The sequence below is a fragment of the Cornus florida genome, unplaced genomic scaffold (genome assembly GCF_030987335.1).
Source record: "Cornus florida cultivar Cherokee Brave unplaced genomic scaffold, ASM3098733v1 CherokeeBrave_3.0.0_Hap2_Chr05, whole genome shotgun sequence".
In the NCBI taxonomy this organism is placed as follows: domain Eukaryota; kingdom Viridiplantae; phylum Streptophyta; class Magnoliopsida; order Cornales; family Cornaceae; genus Cornus; species Cornus florida.
In genome coordinates this window covers 34,999,351-35,005,675 of record NW_026775575.1, presented here as the reverse complement: position 1 = coordinate 35,005,675, position 6,325 = coordinate 34,999,351, and the positions used below count along the sequence as shown (strand labels likewise).

The 6,325-nt window shown below is 37.7% G+C and overlaps 1 non-coding gene across 1 annotated transcript; it reads left to right on the top strand.

Annotated features, from left to right (window-relative positions):
• The first annotated feature begins 3,021 nt into the window (after positions 1 to 3,021).
• Positions 3,022 to 3,130, top strand: LOC132310894 (small nucleolar RNA R71). Its single transcript, XR_009482738.1, has one exon. It is a non-coding gene; the product is annotated as a small nucleolar RNA R71 (small nucleolar RNA).
• Positions 3,131 to 6,325: the final 3,195 nt, after the last annotated feature.

Below are 6,325 nucleotides of genomic sequence, written 5' to 3'. Positions count from 1 at the left end.
AATGAACTTCCTTTGGACACTTTTTGACATTTTAAATTGCAAATCTGATGTGAGGGCATTTTAGGGATTTTACCTTGACAAATTAATTCTGTTCTTCACATGGTCACTTAGAAAATGTGATTTTAGGGGGGGTTTCTTCTTTGTATTTTTCCAGAAAATGCCATCTTGGTATCGGAAATTGTATCCGAAGTTCAGCTCTCAGTTTTTAAATTTAGCAGTTTTTTGGACCCTCTGGACCAGTTTTCTTGGGAGGGCATTTTGGGCATTTCAAATTGCTTATTTTTTGATTTTTTTTTTGCATGAATCACGTAGAAATCTCAATTTTGAGGGGGGTTTCTTCTTTGAGTTTTTCCAGAAAATGTCATCTTGACCCTCAAATTTCCATTTTTTCCGGAAAAACCCCTGCTGCCAGGGTTTCTTCCTACCCATTCTGCCGCCTTCACATCCAAATGGTTACGAGGGGTTTTGTAACCGGCTAGATGAGTATCGACAGTGTTTTCTCATGAATTTTGGCCTCCTAACCGGTTAGGAAGATCTCCTAACCGGTTAGATGTTCATGGGTTGCCTCTTTTGGACCATTTTGCCCCTTTTTTCTTCCGTTAGCCATATCTTCTCCATCGGGACTCCGAATCAAGTGATTCTTGAGTCTAAATTTATTAATTTTTCATTTCCTTTCCAATGGCTTGCTCGGTGGCACCCACTTTTAAGCTAGAAATGATGATTGTTTCCCTAGGTTCATTCTTATTCGTTTTTGAAACGTTGCTTCCGCATTTGATTCCTTTGGGTTTCGTGACCTCGTTGAGGGTCATAGTGGTGTCTTAGCGCCATGTAGTATCTCTAGAGACCGTTGTTTTGTCTTTTGCTTCCGCATTTTGGATCCGTTATCGGGTCATCTTTCGGTTCATCACTAACGCACCGGGTTGAAAAACTTGGGACGTCACATTGTTGGATTTAATTCAAAAGACATTGATGGTTGTTTGTCCAAACAACTCTTGAGCTTACATACCCTTTTAACACAAGGTTGGCGTACATTTTTCTTTGCATTCAAATTTGAAGATAGACTTTTGGAAATTTCACTTCCAAACAAGGGCTCAACTTTATCAAATTCATTTTCAATACACTCTTCTACAACACACACTTCTTCAAGCTTATCCATTGAATTTGCTGTTAGATTGAAAATGTTCAATTTCACTTTCAGATGGCCAAATGAGATTTTCATTATCCCCATCCTACAATTGATGTTGGCATTTGAGGTTGCCAAGAAGGGACGGCCAAGGATAACGGGAATTTGGCTCTTGGGATTTGGAACCGGTTCCGTGTCAATGACAACGAAATCAATGGGGAAGAAGAACTTATCAATCTTAATCAAGACATCCTCAATGATACCCCGGGGCTTTTTGATGGATTGGTTAGCAAGTTGCAAAACCACCGACGTCGATTTTAGGTCTCCTAAGCCCAATTTAACATATACCAAATATGGAAGAAGGTTAACACTTGCTCCTAAGTCTAAAAGATCCCGATTAATGACATGGTCACCAATAATGCAAGAGGTAGTAGGTGAACCGGGGTCCTTAAACTTTGGGAGAGTATTATGTTGCAATATAGAGCTTACTCGCTCGGTTAAGACCACTTTCTTTGGAACTTGGCTTTTGTTCTTCCTCTTTTGGGTACAAAGATCTTTTAAGAACTTGGCATATGCCAGAATTTGCTTAATTGCATCCAAAAGTGGAAGATTGATCTTCACTTGCCTAAACACTTCAATGATTTCATTTGCTTTGGTCTTTTGCTTATCAATAGAAATGGACCCTTTTAAGGTGTCCGAAAATGGAGCCTTTGGCTCAAAAACTTTCTTAAATTCCTTCTTTGAAGCATTTTCAACACAAGACTTTTTCAAATCATTTTCCAAATCATTGTTCAATTCATCTTTCAAATCATTTTGACAACTTTCTCAATAAGATGATCATGTACATGCAATGAAAGAGGAATAAAATGTGAAACGTAACAGGTGTCAACTTTTAGTTGCACCAGTTCACTCTCTTCATTAGAAATACCTACTTGGTTGTCAATAATCTTCCCACTTCTCAAGGTTGTCACCGTATTGACATGCTCAATTGTGTGACCTTTTGATGAGGAATGAGTCTCCACAACACATTGTTGCTTTGGTGGTGCATTCAAATGCATCTTCCCTTTCTCTCTAGCATTCAAAGTAGTAGCTATTTGCCCGACTTGGGTTTCTAGCTTAGTAATAGATTGAGAATGAGAATGAAGCAATTGAGTGTTCGCCTCTAGAGTGCCTAGAGCAATCAACACTTTCTCCGCAAAAGCGGGACTCCTAGAATTTCCTTGAGAATAAGATAATTCATTTGGGATATGAGAATTAGAGAATTGATTGCCATGTGATTGAAAAGATGATCTAAAACCTCGGGAACTTTGGCCTTGCATTGGAGGTGGAACATACTTTCCTTAAAAACTACCTTGGGGAGGATTTGAACCTTCCCCTTGGCTTTTCCAAAAGAAGTTTAAATGATTCCTCCAACTCAAATTATAATGAGTGCCATTGGGGTTATTCCCTTAGCTGACAAATGTAGCATTGACTTGCTCATGGTTTTCACTTTGCACATGTCCATAGAGACAATTGGAAGTAGAATGTAAAACACTAGAACAAGTCATACATGATTCATTATAGTTATGATGAGAATGGTTAGGGGAGGAAGACATTTGATTCACCGAAGTTTGGTTGATCAAAAATTGATCAAACCTTTGAGATAAGTATTTTATTTCGGTGGCTATGTCATTGGAATTGTCAACTTAATATAAGCCAAAATTCTTCCTTCCACCAAGATTTCTACCATTTTTAGAGGATAAAGATCAATGCATTGATTTCTCACTCATGCTTTTATACAATTTCCAAATGTCATTTTAATGTTTGTCAAGATAAGAACCACCCATAGATTTATCAACCATACCCTTGTGATTATCTGGTAAACTTTTAAATAATATTGAACTAGTTGCCACTTAGGTATGTCATAATGTGGGCACTTCCTAAGCAAGTCATTAAACCTTTCCCATGCCTCATGAAACATTTCCCCATCCTCTTGAGAAAATTCACGAATGGAAGTTCTCATAACATTGGTCTTTGATACCGCGTAGTACTTTTTCAAGAACTCTTGTTGCATTTCTGCCCAAGAAGTTATCGAAAAAGGTTTAAAATTGTTGAACCAATATTTTGTCTTGTCCTTAAGGGTAAAAGGAAAAAATTTGAGTCTTAAAACTTCCTCTGGCATTTCTGTCTATTTCACGGTGGAACACATTTCAAGAAACTCATCCAAATGCTTGTAAGGTTCTTCACTTGAAAGTCCATGATAGTTGGGAAGCATTTGAATGGTTTGTGGTTTAATCTCATAGTGATGTGCTCTAAATGGGGGCAATTGAATGCATATAGGTGCATTGTATTCATTAGGCACATAATGATCACAATTAGTGGTGCTACATAAGCACCTTGATTAACTTGAACCATGGGAGGTTGTGGAGCAAAAATTGGCCGAGGCATTCCCAATGGAATTTGGCTTTGTTGTTGTGGTGGGATGAATGGTCTAGGCATGCCTAATGGTACTTGGATGTTGTCATGATGCACATTAAGGTGGAGGATGCCTTGTTGGTCTATGTAACCAAGGTCCTCCACATGGTTATCATGTTGCTCCTCTATTGATGAAATGGAGTGATGAGAACTACCTCTCCCCTTGGATTACGAACAATCGATTCAAGATGCAAATCAAGAGGGACAAGAGTAGGATTTAATGACCTACGACCATGCATGCACTAGCAAAACAAATAACAGTAAATAGCAATCACTTCTTCCCCACAAAAAATCAATCAACAAACATTCTCCACATACATTGGTCCCATACTCCCATGTTTGAACAATATGCAAAGAAAAAGTAAATTGCCTCCATGTGGGCTCACGATTTATCTAAGAATTTAAAAACTTGCCATCATGCGGGCCGACGATTTAACTAGAGATTGAGTTAGAAAAAGTAAATTGCCTCCACGTAGGCTCACTAGGGTCCTTAAGCAACTTTAAGTCATTTTTCAATTTTTCTGAGCCTTGCTATGCTTTGTAATTTTTAGATTTTAGCCCTTTTTGTGCTTAGCTTAGCTCCTTGCTTTTCAAATCTCCTTTGCTTAACTTCCTTGCTTAATTCACCTAGCCAAAATAAGAACAAACACAATAAGTAACTAAAAACAAAATAAAATAAAGACACGATCAAAAGAGTACAAATTCCTAATTGTTTCCAAAACATGGCGTTGCCAATTCAATTCCCGACAACGGCGCCAAAAACTTGGTGTGTCGTCGGACCAATGCCTATTAATGTGCTAAGAATGTGAATGTGTAAGCCACTACTACCTCTAACTAAAAATATAGCTAGGGTAAGTAGGGATCATCCCAAGGGATTGTGGGCGTGTTTGGAATGGAAACAAGGTAGGGTTAGTAGGTCGAGTGATCACAATGAGGTTTGTTTGGTTGATTAAACTACAATGCAATTGAAATTAAAGCAAGCAAAATACAATAACTTTAAAAGATAAGGAAAAAGATATAGAGGAGAGGACTTGGGGTACTAGAGCTCACCACTAAGCTTGACTTCACTAGACACTAGCAATTATTTTTCAATGGGAAATTGAATCGTAACTTGTGTGTGTGTGTGTATGTGTCATTAATTGAAACTAAGCATGGATGGCAAATAAGTATAGATTGTCTAGCCAATTCAAATGGAAAGCACAACCTATCAAATGAGACCAAAATCCATTCAATGAAATCACAATTTACGCACCTACAACTATCTAGAGACATACACCCTTTTGCATTTATAAGTATGGAGCACCAAGGAACAAGAATAAATTGTCCACCTATCTATGAATCTAAAGCAACTACACTACATCCACAATAAAGACATAAAATTTAAACTAAGTAAGCTAAAGGTGTGGCACAATCTATCAAGAAACAAGTGTGAACCATTAAATAAATTACAAGAATGTTCAATTAAGCACTATGTTTTGATCATCACTAGATTAACTTCATCCGTACATATAGACATGCATAAATTCCATTAAATCTAGAGAAAAACACATGAATCATCCATTCTAGCAAACATAGACATATGATTAGAAATAGATAATCAATTGAAAGCATTAATCTATACACATCAAGTAGAAACCACAAGATATATATACAAATCCAAGATCAAAACATTTATTACAAGTAAATCCCCAAAAGTATACAAAACTCTAGGTCTAGGAAGCAAACTTTGGGGTTACTCTAGCCCCAAGTAGATGTTTAGCTACTTATTGAAGTAGTCATCCAACCCTCAAGGGCTATCTCCATGGTAGAAATGACGTCCTTCTTGATAGAAACCCTAGAAGAATGGAAAAACTCCCAAAAATGTGTAAAAACTCTCTAGTCTCTAGCCTCCTCTCCAAGATATGTGATATGAGATGTGTAATTTTAATCCCTCATGAATTTTTTTCTTAAAATGGTTCCGAATCCTTATATAGGAGGCTCAAGTGTCACACCCAATGGTCTGGACTCGTGCACTAGGGCCCTTGCAATGATTGCACAACGAGCCAACTTTTAATGAGCTGGAATTTGTTTTACTTCGGACTTGAGGAAGTTCAAACGATCGAACTGTGGTGAGATCGATCGAACTTAGGTGAGATCCATCGAATGCTGCAGAGAACGATCATCCTTGGTGGCGCCTTTTTGAATAGGGACAAATCTCTGAGATATTTTGGGATATTTTAGGAAAGAGACAAGAGTGGTAGGTGGGGTGGTAGGTGTGGATAAGATCGAATACTTTCGATCGATCTGAGAAATGTTGGATCGATCGAAGATGGTGAGATCTTTTGGATAAGAACAAAGGCTTGGATCCATCTTGAAATGTCTAGATTCATCACCTCCTGATCGATCGAAGAATTGTTGAGATCGATCGAACTTGCTGCTTTTCCACCATTTTGCTTCCACTTTGCTCATTTCTTCCATTTAGCTTGAGATAGCTTCTTTAATGCTCTTATTTGGCTGAATTAACTTATTTTGGGGATAAGTACCTGAAAAGAGCAATAACATGAAATTAGTCTAAAATGGAAAGATAAGATAGATAAAGATCCTAGAATATTCAAACTTAAGGGGTTCAAATGCGCACTTTTCAGTGCTAATCAAATGGGAAGAGACGCAAATAGAGTGCATTTTCAGGGAAGCCCCTCATCTTGATTAGTCGGTCAATAAACATCTACCAAAATTAATCAACCCTGGCAATAGCACAAATCATTGTAA